Genomic DNA, 16085 nt, shown 5'->3' on the forward strand with positions numbered 1-16085 from the left:
AAACAAAATTAGGTGTTCCTTTAAGTAGGTTTGAATAAAGCAAATGTCTCTTTAAGCAGGTTAGCAAACAAACAAAGTTAGGTGTTCCTTTAAGTAGGTTTGAATAAAGCAAATGTATCTTTAAGCAGGTTTAGCAAACAAACAAAGTTAGGTGTTCCTTTAAGTAGGTTTGAATAAAGCAAATGTCTCTTTAAGCAGGTTAACAAACAAACAAAATTAGGTGTTCCTTTAAGTAGGTTTGAATAAAGCAAATGTCTCTTTAAGCAGGTTAACAAACAAACAAAATTAGGTGTTCCTTTAAGTAGGTTTGAATAAAGCAAATGTCTCTTTAAGCAGGTTAACAAACAAACAAAGTTAGGTGTTCCTTTAAGTAGGTTTGAATAAAGCAAATGTCTCTTTAAGCAGGTTTAGCAAACAAACAAAGTTAGGTGTTCCTTTAAGCAGGTAAATCTCCAAGAATCAGATATAGCAGGAATTCTAGCAGACTAAGGACAATAATTTCCAAAACAGGTTTGAGGGTCAGGCAAAGAGAAGTCATTCAGGCAAGGGTCAGGATCCAGATTAGTACTCACTCAGAACCGATCCGGAATGAAAAGAACAAACGGGCCCCGAGTAAGATCTCCCGCCGGGCTTTGAAGGCAGAGAGACTCTGATGTCAGGAGGTGTGTCAGACTACCGCGTCACGTTGCTAGGCAACGTGACGTGAGACAGAGGAGATCCGTGAGCCGCGGCGACACGGCAATGAGCGGGTCAGATACGTGACAGAGTGTGGTTTCATATTTTGAATAGCCTAAGTGGATACTTTATACTTTCATGCTGTGGTGTTAGTTATTATCATCAAAGTATAATTGAATAGATAAAATATCTCTAAGGGGACACCCTAAAACTACCCCCTTGATTTAGATACATCAGCCGACACGCTGTGCTGCCAACATTAGCGGTATAATAAGTGCAATAGTAACGTCTTTCAATATATGTTAACCAAACACTTTGTTGCTTACCTTTTTGGTATAATAGTAATCTGAATTAAGAAGAAACCATAACGTACTGAATAGTTCTGAACCACTGTAAATAAGATACTTCTACAGTTTGTAATAAAACATACTTGGCGGGGGGCGGAGCCAACAGTACACAAGCATGGACGCACTTTCATAGAGCTCCTGAACTCATATTACCTTTGAGAACTTTTCAATACGTATGCATTATTTATCAGTGTGATCTACTCCTGTGGAGAAGATCACACTGATAAAAAATGCATACCAACGATCCTTGCTAAACGAACACTAAGCTGTCAGCCCTTAGTGATTCACATTACCAGGATCAAAGGTCATGAAAGGCAGAAATCATCTCCACAAACTACACTCCGTTCCGTTATAGATTCCCCCTCCCTCTCCCCCCTCCTGGAGCATGATGTCAGTAATTGACAACAACAGTGACTGAACGCTCTGCTTAGAGCAGAAAACTTGTGGAGTTTGAAAAAGTAAAACTGTGGGAGGAAGTTAAAAAAAATAGGTAATGCACTTAGCATTTGCTGCATAATGTGTATTATATACAATAGACTGGCAAATGAAATCTATTTACACCCTAACTGAGAAATAAATGTGTCTCACTGCAGCTCACACACTGCAGGCAAATGTTATATTCTCTAAGTACTGTAACAGCCAATATGCTGTGTCATGTGACTAATGAGCCCTGTAACGCACGCTACAATATGGCAGCTTACATAGGAAATGTGGCACTGGCTCAACACTGTATTTCAAAACAATCCATTTGAAAAGTTTGGGGTAAGAGGAACAGATAAAATAAACAGCAGTGATTATTTTATTTATAAGAAAAAGTAGGTTTCAGCCATTTTCATTAGGTGTTTAATGTCCCTTTAACACTGATAACATGATTATAATATTATGTGTTATGTTTTGTCATATCTATATATAAGCTATTGTGCCCAACTAAGTGATTTCTGATCTACTGGATACAACATGACACTGTATGTGTCTATGTGTTTGTCTAAGCCAAATAGGTGTTGACTTCTAAGCATTATGCCAACCACAGAATCTAGACTAATTTGCTCAGACTGTGCCATATCTATACCTTGGCCATGCTTCTGTATTATATTTATGTGGCTCAAGGTGTGAGGCTATGCTTTTCATATTTATATCTGCATGTTTGTTACATTACCATCATCCATACAGCAGTGTAATTACCGCTATGCCTAGGCGGACGCCCCTACCCTACATGTCTGAAGACCCTGTTTGTCAAAAGCTCTTATGCACTTGTTAAACCCATAGTTGCAGTATAACCACCTGTCTCAGAGGTAATATTTTGTAAAGGTTCCTACCTTCTATATGGGTCTTGGCACTCACTATTGTATGTTCCCAGTACTTCATGCTTTGGGGCTCCTTATTCCTCAAGATAACATACCCATAATTGACTCTTAGACTCAGGACCCCCTTATTATATTTTATCTTTGCGGTCCAGCTTTGTGCTAAAACTGTTTACTATTTCAGTATTGATCATTGATCCTAGTCAGCAGAGTATAGATTCCATATACATAATTTGTCTTCTCTAAATATTGACCCTCGCAGTGTATAGATCACTGGATTCAATTTCCCATTCCATTCCCATGTTAGACTTTTGAGCTAGTACCACTGATATTAATCCATGGGGGTTGGGCTGCCAGCGGTCGAGACCGCAAAACCCTCTTTTCCACCATTTTAACTAGGTGCAAGCCCTTAACTATCATTGGGAACTTAGAGACATATAACCACTCACAAACAAAGCTGGCTTTACTTTAGTATCCTTATTATAACTACTGAACTTCTAGACATCAATACATGCACAACTCACTTTTCTATTATATTCCAATTCCCACCTCCCCCCTCCCCACCCCCCATAATAAGCCTCCCAATCCGGGAGAACTAACTACGCGGCTTATCTTGCCCATGCCGCACCATAATCATTATACCATACCCACATATCATAGTATATTATTTTAGCAAAGGAATGGCACCTCCATGGTAGCTATTGGTTGAAATATTAATTGCCATTCTATTCTAAGTCACTATGTTTTGTTTTATATATTACATCTTACCTGCATATCCTACTGTGTTCTCTAAACATTGTATGTAAAAATAACTGAGGTTCCAGTCCTCCGCTTGGTGTTACCTGTGATGGGAATGTAATCTATCTCTATGTATGCAGAATCATTATAATGTATCTTATATGTTTGTTTTAGGATATGTTCCTCCTCTTGTGTTGTATTATTTTCGCACAACCTCAATAAAAAAAAAAAAAAAAAAAAAAATGCTAGGAAATAAAAATACTCCACAGCAAAAAAAAAAAAAAAAAAAAAAAAAAAAACATCCTTGGCAAATTGACAGAAAAGATTTATTACGAAATTTAATACCAAGAACTGTATAAAATAATAAAACTTTACTTAACCCTTTGTACTTTAACTCCTGGTTTTAGAACAATTCCTGAGCTTAAATATATACTGTGTCAGTACCATGACCCAAAAAATAAAATAGGCACATTTATTTACAAAACAACACGAACGTACAGGTTTGACTGGTGATTGTACATATAAGTTCTGATAAATAGCACTAAATTATAACGCCAAAAATACACAGCGTCAAACTTTTAGACTAACTTTGAACCAATAAGTGCCTAAACAAAAGAATATTCAAAATTACAGGACGGTGCTAGAACAAGTTGGGTACACTAACTTACCTAGTAGTACAAACATTTAGATTAACATCCAGTATACATACCTATGTAGAATGGTCTAAGTTACCACACAATAATTTTTGACAAGCAAAAAGGCTCAATAAGTACCCTGGGGTTATGCTATACTAATTATCTGGTACTGCAATGTAATATAAATTTGGAAGATATTTCATCGAATGAGTGTCAATCTTACATAACCATATGTAGAACGTATTTTATTAGTTCCAACCTATTAATTTTAGAGGTCAGATTTCACATAAGTTCTGTGAATTCAAATCTCTCAAACCATAAAAGGAACACACTAACGTACAAATACGATTGCATCACAACATATTCAATTGTGTATTGGAATTTTAAAATATAAAAATTCCAGTAGTGTAAGGCGACATTACAATACAAGCAAGTGCAACAATGTATGCTCAATAACTATACCTCATATTATTAACATTTCTGCCAGTGTATTTACCTGCTTATATTCAAAGCTGGGGGACACAATTAATTTATAGCGATAAATACCTGCAAGAGAGGAATCCTATGTGACAACTATTAAGTATATTCCCAATATTAATATAAGAACAATGGATATTGCAGTATCTGACCATTAGTAGAATAGAATCTTATGGCCACCTATAAATTTCAGATTTAATTCTAACTGTTGGGAGAATGTCATACTATTGTGCATATTACCAGTGCTAAACAGCATTGAACCAAATGCCAATTTGAGTATCTTTGTGATTTTAACAAGTACACATACATACACACATTGTTTTATAAACTAGTACTGAGAATACAAGTTATGTTTTAATTATTAAACCCCTACTTTTTGTTCTTCTCACCAGTATGATGATCCCTTTTTAAGGGGTGTCAGAAGTGCTATCTAAGTGCATTCTTTTTGAGTCTAAATCCCCTCATGGGGTCCTTTTGACTTAAAGGGCCACTAAACTCAAAATCTTTCTTTCATGATTCAGATAGAGAATACAAATTTAAACAACATTACAATTTATTTCTATTATTTTTTTAGATATCCTTAGTTGAAGAAAAAGCAATGCACATGGGTGAGCCAATCACACGAGGCTTCTATGTGCAGAAACCAATCAGCAGCTAATGAGCATATCTAGATATGCTTTTCAGCAAAGAATATCAAGATAATAAAACACATTAGATAATAGAAGTAAATTAGAAGGATGTTTAAAATTGATTTCTCTTTCTAAATCATGAAAGAAAAAATGTGGGTTTCATGTCCAAGACAAACACTTGCTACCCACAGTAAAATTTGGTGGATGTTCCATCATGCTGTGGGGCTGTGTGGCCAGTGCCAGTACTGGGAATCTTGTTAAAGTTGAGGGTCGCATGAATTCCACTCAATGTCAGCAGATACTTGAGAATAATTGGAGGAATGAATCACAACGTTGAAGTTACGCCGGGGCTGGATATTTCAACAAGACAACAACCAAAAACACTGCTCAAAATCTACTCTAGCATTTATGCAGAGGAACAAGTACAATGTTCTGGAATGGCCATCCCAGTTCCTAGACCTGAATATCATTGAAAATTTTTGGTGTGATTTGAAGCAGGCGGTCCATGCTTGGAAACCATCAAACCTAACTTAACTGGAGATATTTTGCAAGGAGGAATAGTCCAAAATACCTTCATCCAGAATCTAAAAACTCATTACAGGCTATAGAAAGTGTCTAGAGGCTAAGTGAAATATTAATCTGTATGAGATATGTATACTTTTACAGTGTCCTCACCACTTACCCGACAAAGAGTAACATTGTCTGCAAATAATACAATTCAATCATCTTGGGTGCCAAAAGGGACCCCAGATATCTGCGGAGAGTTCCGAACAGCCTGGGCAAAGAGTTCCATCCATTACTAAGGCAACTATAATAGGAGAGAGGGGGCATCCCTGCCTCGTGCCAAAAAAGATTGTTATATCTGGAAAACAGAATCCTGTGCCTCTAACCTTTGCATATGGTGAAGAATATAGGACTTGGATAGCAGAAATAAACAGTGCTGGAAAAACAGAAATGTATTTTAACCTGTACATTACGTCGTAAATGTAAATTTAATTTTCACAATTTATGTATTGTGAACCCCCATTTGAATAATCCATGAGCCGCCACTGTGTGACTATAAAACGTACAGTACAGGGCTATAAAACATGCAGTACATGACTATAAAACATACAGTACACTACTATAAAACATATAGTACGTGACTATAAAACATACAGTAAGTGACTATAAAACATTCAGTAAGTGACTATAAAACATTCAGTACATGACTATAACACATACAGTACATGACTATAACACATACAGTATGTGACTATAAAACATACAGTATATGACTATAAAACATACAGTACGTGGCTATAAAACATACAGTACATGACTATAAGACATACAGTAGGTGGCTATAAAACAAAGCAAATAATATATAGCATAACATTTTTAACATGTATATTAGTATATCTCCCATCTTGAATGGAAGCCATTTTTTATCACATATAGGGAGTAATATGAATTAAACAACTCAGGCCTCTTTTGGGTCTTAAAAACTTTTCAATTTGAGGAGTTGGAAACCACACAGATATATGAACCCTGAGAGTATTTAGAGGGTGGGTGACTACATACAATGAAGAAACATTGTGATCCTCACGTGTGAAAATGAGAACCAATTTCAACATGTGCATAAAACTTGTTAACGCCTCATAGGAGGCTAGTAGCATGGAGTTAGCAAATAATTTAAACAGCAGTAAATGCCAACCTGCACTTACAGGAAAGGGAGACCAATGGGGCAAGCAAAACATGGCAGGAACTAACTAATTATTGGTGAGTCTAACATCCCAGTGTATGGCTTCAAATAAGGCAGATCAAGCCAACCAAAACATTGATATTTACATAGGGCTCAAGTTCTGGCAGACCAGTAAGCGTAAGACGGTGAGTGTTATACGTAATGTAGCTGATAATATGGAGTGCTGGCCCTATATTGTAATACAACTCTTCAGTCTGGATATCCCTCCACTCATTTTGAAATAAATAAAAAATAGCATATTTAAAATATGGACTCCACACCTGTAAAATTAAAACAAATGCAGTGCACCACATCATTTTGGCCACTAATGATGCAGCAACACCAAAAAGTCAGAATAGCAGTGGGGGGGAGAAACTGTTTAGTGGAGTGGGGTCCAGCATATTAGGCAAGAACCTGGCCAGGACTAACACAGTGAATGCATAGTCCCCACAGTGAAATATATATATATATATATATATATATATAAAGGAAGGTTTGTGAGTGTTGGGGCTGGAGAGCCCCCAAGAACTAAACCAGCTGTATGCTGCCTAGATCTACCTACCAGAGCAGAGAGTTCCCTATAAACTCCTGCTCTGATACGTAATCTTGGCACCTTTGGATTCTTTCACCACCCTGCCATTTTATGAATCCACCTGGATGGCAGGGTGGTGAAAGAATCCACCTGGATGGATTCCGAAAATGGCAGGGTGGTTCTGTCACCACAATAGACCACCCTTCCGAAAATGGCAGGGTGGCTCCATCACCACAAAAGACTGCCCTCTGGGCAGGCTTTCCCACTTATTTATATATAAAAAAAGAGTTACAAAATAGGTTGTTTCTACATCTGTAGTTTAAACAAAAATTAGACTGCTCTTTGGGCAGGCTTAACGACTAGTTTATAAATAATGTGAATAGTAGGGGGCCGAGAATGGAACCTTGGGGAACACCACACATGACTGGGCGAGGGAGGGAGTTGCTGTCAGAAATGGAGACATATTGTGATCGATCCGATACATATGATCAAAACCAGGTAAAAGGACGATCAGCTATACCTGAGTTTTTTAGTTTGAGCAGTAGTATGTCGTTGTCTACTGTGTCAAATGCCTTTGCAAAATCAAGGCAAATAGCTCCAGTTAGGTCTCCTTGTTCCATGCCAGTTTGGATGTCGTTGCAAACTTTTAGGAGGGCAGTTGTAGTGGAGTGCTTCGGGCAAAAACCTGATTGATCAGGGGTCAAATAGTTAGATTGTTGGTAATACTCACATAATTGCTTATGGATGCATTTTTCTAAGATTTTTGACAATATTGAGAGCAACGAAGGTTAACTCCCCACTTTTATGGATAGGCACTACTCTTGCAGTCTGCTACGATAGATTTACTGCACGGGATCTCAATTGTGCAAGAAAGGAAATCAAAGGTGGCAGGAGAGCTAGATATTTGTAAGGGGGTGAACTATGGGGAATTGTCAACATAAATTACAATGCCGCCTCCTCTCTTTGCTTTGTCATTTCTAAGGCATGAATACTTATGTATTGCAATGGCAGAGTCAGGTATTTTTGTGGTTAGCCACGATTCAGAGATCACAATGTTTTGGGCTTGTATTGTAAACACCAAGCTTGCAGTGCATCGATTTTTGGTAGTAAGCTGTGGATATTACAGTGCACAAACGAGAGGCCTTTTTTAGCTGGAAGGCTAGGAATTGAATTTGTTTGGGGACCAGGGTTAGACTTCACATTGTTTGCAAGGGCAAGTAACATAAGTAATAGGAATTTGGATATAGTTTTTGTTTGGCCATATAGTGAATGGGATACTTTATAATTTTGTGAGTGGGGAGGGGGTAGGAGGGTTATTTTTTATAACTCTCCACCAGCACTCAGCAGATAAGTTATGGCAACACAGCAGGCCATGGTGTATGATCATTTGTTTTCCAGTTTGAGGTGTGTGCTTATGGTGGTAGTGATGTGAACATAATTGGAGTGAGAAAAGGGTTATCACGAATATCAGTATGGTCATATTTGGATTAATGTTAGTGGTATGAGGTGTCTAGATGAAAATAAAACAAAAATAGTAAAAAATTTAAAAAAGAAATAAAAGTATATACTATCAATGTGGGATATATAGCTATTTGTAGGGAGAGAGGGTATGTATTCTATAGTGTTAAGTGAATGGAAGGATGTGCTGATCAGTGTTTGCAGCTGTCAGTTTAGGAGAATGAAAGTTGTGTGGGAGACTATCTATAAATGAGGAAATGAGGGAGGGGGTATCTATGGACATTTGAGCTAGGGGTTATTCAGGCAAAAAAACACAGGGAAAGTTCACAATTGCAGAGATAAGAGAGGTATCCATGTAGGGAAATAAAACCATTAAACAAGGAATAAGAAATATATGGTGCTCCAATATGCATTTAAAATAAAAATAGTAAATACATATTACAACACACATTAGTAATAACAGGGTAGACTATAATGAGATAACTATCTTCCAGAGGCTACCTGATTGCAGAGGGCAGTGGGACAGCTGAAATATGCAGGACTGTGAATTTCTGATGGACTGTGGCAGATATACTTTAAATTCAGCTGATTACAGAGGGCAATGGCACAGCTGAAATATGCAGGTCTGTGAATTTCTTTAGACTGTGGCAGATATACTTTAAATTCAGCTGATTGCAGAGGGCAGCGGGATAGCTGAAATATGCAGGTCTGTGCATTTTTTTAGACTGTGGCAGATATACTTTAAATTCAGCTGATGGCAGTGGGACAGCTGAAATATGCAGGTCTGTGAATTTCTTTAGACTGTGGCAGATATACTTTAAATTTAGCTGATTGCAGAGGGCAGTTTCTTTTATAGTTAGGAGCAACTCCTGGGTTGACAATAATTCTATGCACCATTAACAGGCCTGCAACTTACTACAAAAATCCCTAGATTGATCTCTTGTAGTACTATTATTAGGAAACAAAAATCAGTTGTACATACATCTTGTCAAATATGTTACATACTCTTGAACTGTAAATGTCTGCATAAACAGTAATACAAATAAATCAGAGGATATCCGAGTAATATAAATCCCCATATCTTAGCATGTACAGTTATTTATCCAAAGATGCTAGTAAGTAACTACAGGTGCAAATACAAAATAGTACTGATCTATATAAATTTGATTTGAAACAGCATGAGTTACTAATAACAGAACATAATGGAGTATATTTCTCCAAAACCCAGATAGGGTATAGGTAGTCCCATAAAGTCCTCAATTCTCTGATCTTGAGATTCTCATAAGAGGAGTCAGAGAAATAGAAGCTGGTGGGTAGTAATATGCTCAGAATAATAAAAGTGGATACTGGGAGAGTTGTAGTAGTCCCCAAGGAAACAAAAATCTTACCGAGCCTTAACTATTTGGACTTAAGTATCGTCCTATCCCCATTTTACTATTGCTCAGTCAATTGCCTGGGGCTCCAGTGCCAGTTCATCGCACGGAGTCTATCATGGTGTTGGTTAGCTGACTGTTCCAGAAGGCCATAACTTTGTAGCAAATCCCTTGTCACCAACAAACTGCAAGGCATGACTGAAGGACCCTTCAATGTCTGTATTTGTAGGTGGTTTGAGGTATTACATGGATGTGTAAACACAGCTAGCAACAGTTGGGCAGCCCTGGTACTCGTAGCTGGGATCTGATTAACATCAGTAGAGCGCATTGCTTCCTGCTCTAGTATGTATCTCCCATCAACCTGTGAGAATTCAGGTGCTGCGCCTCTCCCAGTGAATCGTGATGCAGTTTCAGACTTGGGTTCTCCGACAATTTCAGCCGGGGCCACAATGCCATATTCCTCACAGTTTCCAGCATAAGCACAGCAAGCTGGTTCTTCGTGTTCAGTCTCCCCTTGCGATGGCAACCTAGGTATACTCGCTAGGAGCAAGCAGGTCATGGATGCAAACCCAGAAGGGATCTTCTCTCTATCGAGGCTCTCATTCTGACATCCGGACTCTGAGGCAGTCCTATGCTCTTTCTGAAACTCAGATTTAAGTTGGATAACATGTGTTTCATTATTGGTCATATGTTCTCCCAAATGTATTTTCTCTGCCGTGTTCATTATAGTTTCTGATATCTGTGGGGAACTTGTTTTGGACTCTCAGGTGGTCAGATAGGTATATAAGCTGGTCATCAAATAATCTAGTGATAACATCTAGTAGCATGATTTCTACAGGGTCCATTCTGTTTTGATATATAATTTTCTCTCAAGCTAACTTGGTGAGTGTAAAAACTGAGAAGTTACAGTCCAACTGAGACTGTCTTACCTGGATGATGGGGGTAGAGGTCCCGTAGGTAGTCCGCCACCAGAGGCCACGGCAGTCTAGATCAGCACTCCAGTAGCAAAGTTCTAAAACGTTCTGTGAACAAACGTGTGTATACACACACACACGTTTGTTCACAGAATTTTTTAGAACTTTTCTACTATTCGATATTCTTTCTATGGGCGAGTTACATTTGCAAGATAGGGCGTTGGACTGACAACATATTTTGCATATGTATAAATGTTTTAAGATGACCTCATATGACATTGAGGTCTTTTATGTGAGCATTTGAATATATAATAAATACACCTGTTTGAAGTTTATAAACAGTGTTGCACTATTATTGCTCTATTTTGTCTTACATGATGATGCCCTCTAAACGGATATCAAAGCTGGACTCACCACCAACGATCTAATAACCTGGCTGCTCTTAAAAGTCTCTCCCTACACTGTGCGACACTTACCTCATACTGATTGGGGGTAAGGAGTGTAAGTAGATACCCTAATGGGTCCTCTATTCTTGGCACCTTTGGATTATTGTAAATTGGTTTTTGTTTTGTTTTATCTTATTTTCTATTCTGTATTACATTGTATTATATTATTGCATTTTTATGCTGAAATATACCATTTGCATGCTAGTATAACATCTTTTACATATCTCTATTTGAACGCAAATACGGGTACATATAATTAGTGCACTATACTGTTTTTTTCTGTGATATATTTTTACATTATTTTTACATTATTACATCTATTTTCAATCAGTATTCACCAATAGCAGCAGGGCAACTATACTACTGCCCGGATTTTAGGTGTATGAGATTTGACACTATATGTTATACTGACCTTTAGTGATTTTATTGCACCGTCCTATGTGTGAAGCTTTATCTATTTATCTACACTAGTATTATTTGCCCTTGCACCGTAGGCTTCACTAGACTCATACTGTTGTCATTTATTCTAACAGCTGAGTGCGCCTTTTCTGATTTACCAGTTCTCTTTTGTTTTTTTATATTTGTTACGTATCAGAGTTTATAGGGAACTCTCTGCTCTGGTAGGTAGATCTAGGCAGCATACAGCTGGTTTAGTTCTGGGGGGCTCTCCAGCGCCAACACTCACAAACCTTCCTTTATATATATTTCACTGTGGGGGACTATGCATTCACTGTGTTAGTCCTGGCCAGGTTCTTGCCTAATATGCTGGACCCCATTTAAGACAAACAAATTGATCTTGGTCTCATCTGACCAAAGGCTGTGCTCTCAATACTCATCAGGCTTCTTCTCATGTTCTTTAGTAAAATTTAATCTTGCAATTTTGTGCAGAAGAGCAAGCAAGGGATTTTTTCTTTGGAAGCCATCCATAGAGGTTGAGGTTATGTAATGTCCTTCACACTGTCTGAGCTATCACAGAAATCCTAATTGTCTCTGATAACTGAGCCAAGTCTGAATCATCTGCCCGTCTGTTTTTCAGAGCTAGATTGTGCAAGTAGCGAACTGTCTGTGGTGTCATTTTAGGAATATGGCCACTGCATCTCTGATTAGTTGTACTATGGCTCGTTCTATACCTTCTGATTACTGCTGCAACTTTGTTTTGACTGATTTTTAGTTGGTCACCGATCTTCATATATCCTTTTTCATCTTTGTGAAGTCTCTCAATCAGATTTTGCAATTTCTCTGGCAATTCTTTTCCATGTGGAGCCATGATGCGGACATGCAGATAGGCACAGCCCAATAGGTCCACAATTTAAAAAGTTCTGGTGTTTACAGGTCATTTTATAGCCATGTTCATACAATTAGGCTAATTGGAAATCACATGTGTACTCAGTTTTAATGATCACAGTTTTCCTAACTTGTGTGTCAGTCAAACCAGAATGGGTACACAATGATGCCCTGGGTGCTTGCCAAATGGTGATATGCCCAAAACCACGTCAAGGTCTCTTCCTCCCTTGGTCTTTAACCTTTTTCTTTTGATATACAAAGTTACTAGATATTGAACTATACTATATGCATGTAACTGAGTTACACTTGCCGAAAAATAGAATTAAAAAACATTTTTTTCTCCAGTCATACTTCAGCTTCATAAACATACCAGCCAGTATGCGCAAGCACACTCTCCTTGCATGCTCAATTGGTCATATGCACAGTTATGACAAAACCTGGGAAAACATTATATGCAGATACAAATAAATAAAACTTTCAACCCCTCCTATATATTTCTCAGTTTTCTGTCTCTTTATCTCTTCAATTTCTTTCATGTAATTGGCAAGAGCCCATGAGCTAGTGACGTATGGGATATACAATCCTACCATGGGGGGCAAAGTTTCCCAAACCTCAAAATGCCTATAAATACACCCCTTACCACACCCACAATTCAGTTTTACAAACTTTGCCTCCTATGGAGGTGGTGAAGTAAGTTTGTACTTGATTTTCTTCTGTGATATGCGCTTCTCAGCATTTTGAAGCCCAATTCCTCTCAGAGTACAGTGAATGTCAGTGGGATGTGAAGAGAGTATCGCCTATTGATTTTTATGGTTTCCCTCGTGGGAAATCTTTTCAAAGGTTCTCTGTTATCGGTCGTAGAGATTTATCTCCTACCTCCCTTTTCAGATCGGTGATATACTCTTGTATACCATTACTTCTACTAATAACTGTTTCAGTACTGGTTTGGCTATCTGCTATATGTGGATGAGTGTCTTTCGTTAAGTACGTTTTATTATTTAAGACACTCTCAGCTATGGTTCGTCGCTTTATGTAGTAATATAAAGTTTTAATTATATGCATTTTACTTATATTTGCCGTGAGTCAGGTCTATGTATATTTCCCTTTTGCAGTCTAAACAGTTTCAGTATAGGAATCATGTTTGGGAAGTTTATTTAAACTTTTTTCTTACCTGGGGTTCAGTCTCTTTCAATTTGACACTCATTTCAAATCTAGGCTCGCGAGGGCGCGAAGTTGCGCTGTTGATGGAACAAGTTTTGTAATTTCCGGTGTCATTGTTGTCGATAGTTGTTTTAATTCATTTTGCGTTATGCGTCATTCTTGGTGCAACATTTTTTAGTCATTTTACCCCTGTCCCTCTATTGCTCGCTGTTTTCATAGTTTTTGAAAGCTATTATGCCTGCTTTTGTTTTTCTCTACTGAAACTGTTTCATTGTGGAAATGGAATATTTTGCCTAATGTTATTTTTCTGTTACATTTTGCGAGATGTCTCATTCTGATCCTGACTCTGATGTTACTGTAGAAACTATGATGCCCTGGAACACAATTCTATGAAGCTAAGTGTGTTCTTTTCATTATTAAGCTGTTGTTATTTCTTCAGCTCAATTATGTGGCATTTATTTATCATGTTTTATGCTAGTAATGTTTCTACATGTACAATGACATTTACTGTTTTTTACATATTCAGTTCTTGTACTTGTTTTCTTTACAAACATCACATGTTGTTGCTTATATCATAAAGGTTATGACTGCTATGATGCCTTTATGTAAACTTACAAGGTCTTTTCAAAATTGTTAAAATTGAATTAATTTTGTTCTGACTGACAGCATACTTAAGTTTATTCTACTGATGACGGTTGCTTTGTTTTAAAGATCCTGTATCAGACAGTTTGTTAAAAAATTCTCCTTATTATTCATTTTGAACATTTTTTATGTTATTTGTTAAAGAAATATTTGTAATTTATAGCTTTTAGGAGTTCTCCTTTTAACTATCGGCCAGATTATGAGTTTTTCGTTATGAGTGGCTCGGTATTCCACCGCTCACCTTTAATAGCGCTGCTATTACAGATTTTCCAAAAACCTGCGTTTGCGGGCAATATGGCAGCGTTGAGCTCCATACGGCACACAAATACCAGCACTGCTTTGAGCTGCCCCATAGACATCAATGGGGAGAGCCGGCTAAAAAAAGCCTAACACCTGCAATAATGGAGCGTAAAGCTCTGTAACGCAGCCCAATTGATTCCTATGGGTAAAGAAAATGTATGTTTATACCTAACATTTTCAGAGCTCTTTCAGGCTTGGGTTCTTTTAGGAGAGAAATTTTCTTTCAGACAGACAATATCACAATTGTGGTATTTGTCAATCATTTAATAGGGACTCACAGTTCCTTAGCAATTAAGAAGTATCTTGAATATGTTTTTAGGTGGTTTTTATCTCCTGTCTAATCTTAATGATTTATATCTCAGGTTTAGACATTTGGGAGATGGATTATCTCAACCATCAATATTTACATCTGGGAGAGGGGTATCTCTATACAGATGTGTTCTCTTAATTTCCCAGGTACCTTTTCAGGTCTAGGGATCCTCAGGTGGAAATGATGGATACATTAGCAGTGTCTTGGTTTTTGCAACCTGGCTACATCCTTCCGCCTTTCGTTTTTTTTCCTTCAAAGTTGTTCTTCAAGATCATATTGGAATAGTTTCATATGTTTCTGATAGCATCAGCATGGTCTCTCAGGTTTGGTATGTGGATCTTGTTCGGATGTCCAGTCGCCATCCTTGACCGCTTTTTCTTTGGCTAGCCCTCTTGTTTTAGAGGCTATTTTTCCATCGGGATTTCAAATTACTAATTTGAAGGTATGCAAATTGTTTAGTGTGTAGTAATAGAGGTTTCTCTGACTCAGTTTGTTATCACTATGTTGCAGGCTTATATGTCTGTTTTTGAAGAAAATTTATTATAAGGTTTGATAAATCTATATTTTATGGTGTTCTTTTCATAAATTCTCTTTGGCATTCTCTTAGAATTCCTAAAATGTTTCAGTTTCTTCAGGATGGTTTGGTTAAGATTTGTCTGTAAGTATTTTTTTCAGACACATCTTTGTTTTTTTCTGTTTCCTTTTATAAGAAAACAAAAGATTACTATTCTTCCTGATATTTACTGTATTGTTCAGACTTTTGTTCATATCAAGTCTGTTATTTATTCAATTTCTCCTCCTTGGAGTCTTAAATAGTTTTTTTAAGGCTTTGCAGGCTCTTCCATTTGAGCCTATGCATACTTTGAATATTAGATAACTTTCTTGTAGAGTATTGTTCATTTTTAAGTTTTTGTTTCTTAAAGCTTATTTGTAGGTGGGACAGTCTTCGTTTCAGAGAATTACAGCTCATTCTACTAGTTCAGTGGCCACTTCTTGGACTTTTAAGAATGAAGCTCCGGGTGTTTAGTTTTGAAAAGCAATAACTTGGTCTTCTTGCATACATTTACTAATTTTACCATTCTGATGTATTTGCTTCTTTTGAAGCAATTTTTGGTAGAAAAGTTCTTCAGGCAGCTGTTT

Source organism: Bombina bombina, chromosome 2, assembly GCF_027579735.1.
Source record: "Bombina bombina isolate aBomBom1 chromosome 2, aBomBom1.pri, whole genome shotgun sequence".
Classification (NCBI taxonomy): domain Eukaryota; kingdom Metazoa; phylum Chordata; class Amphibia; order Anura; family Bombinatoridae; genus Bombina; species Bombina bombina.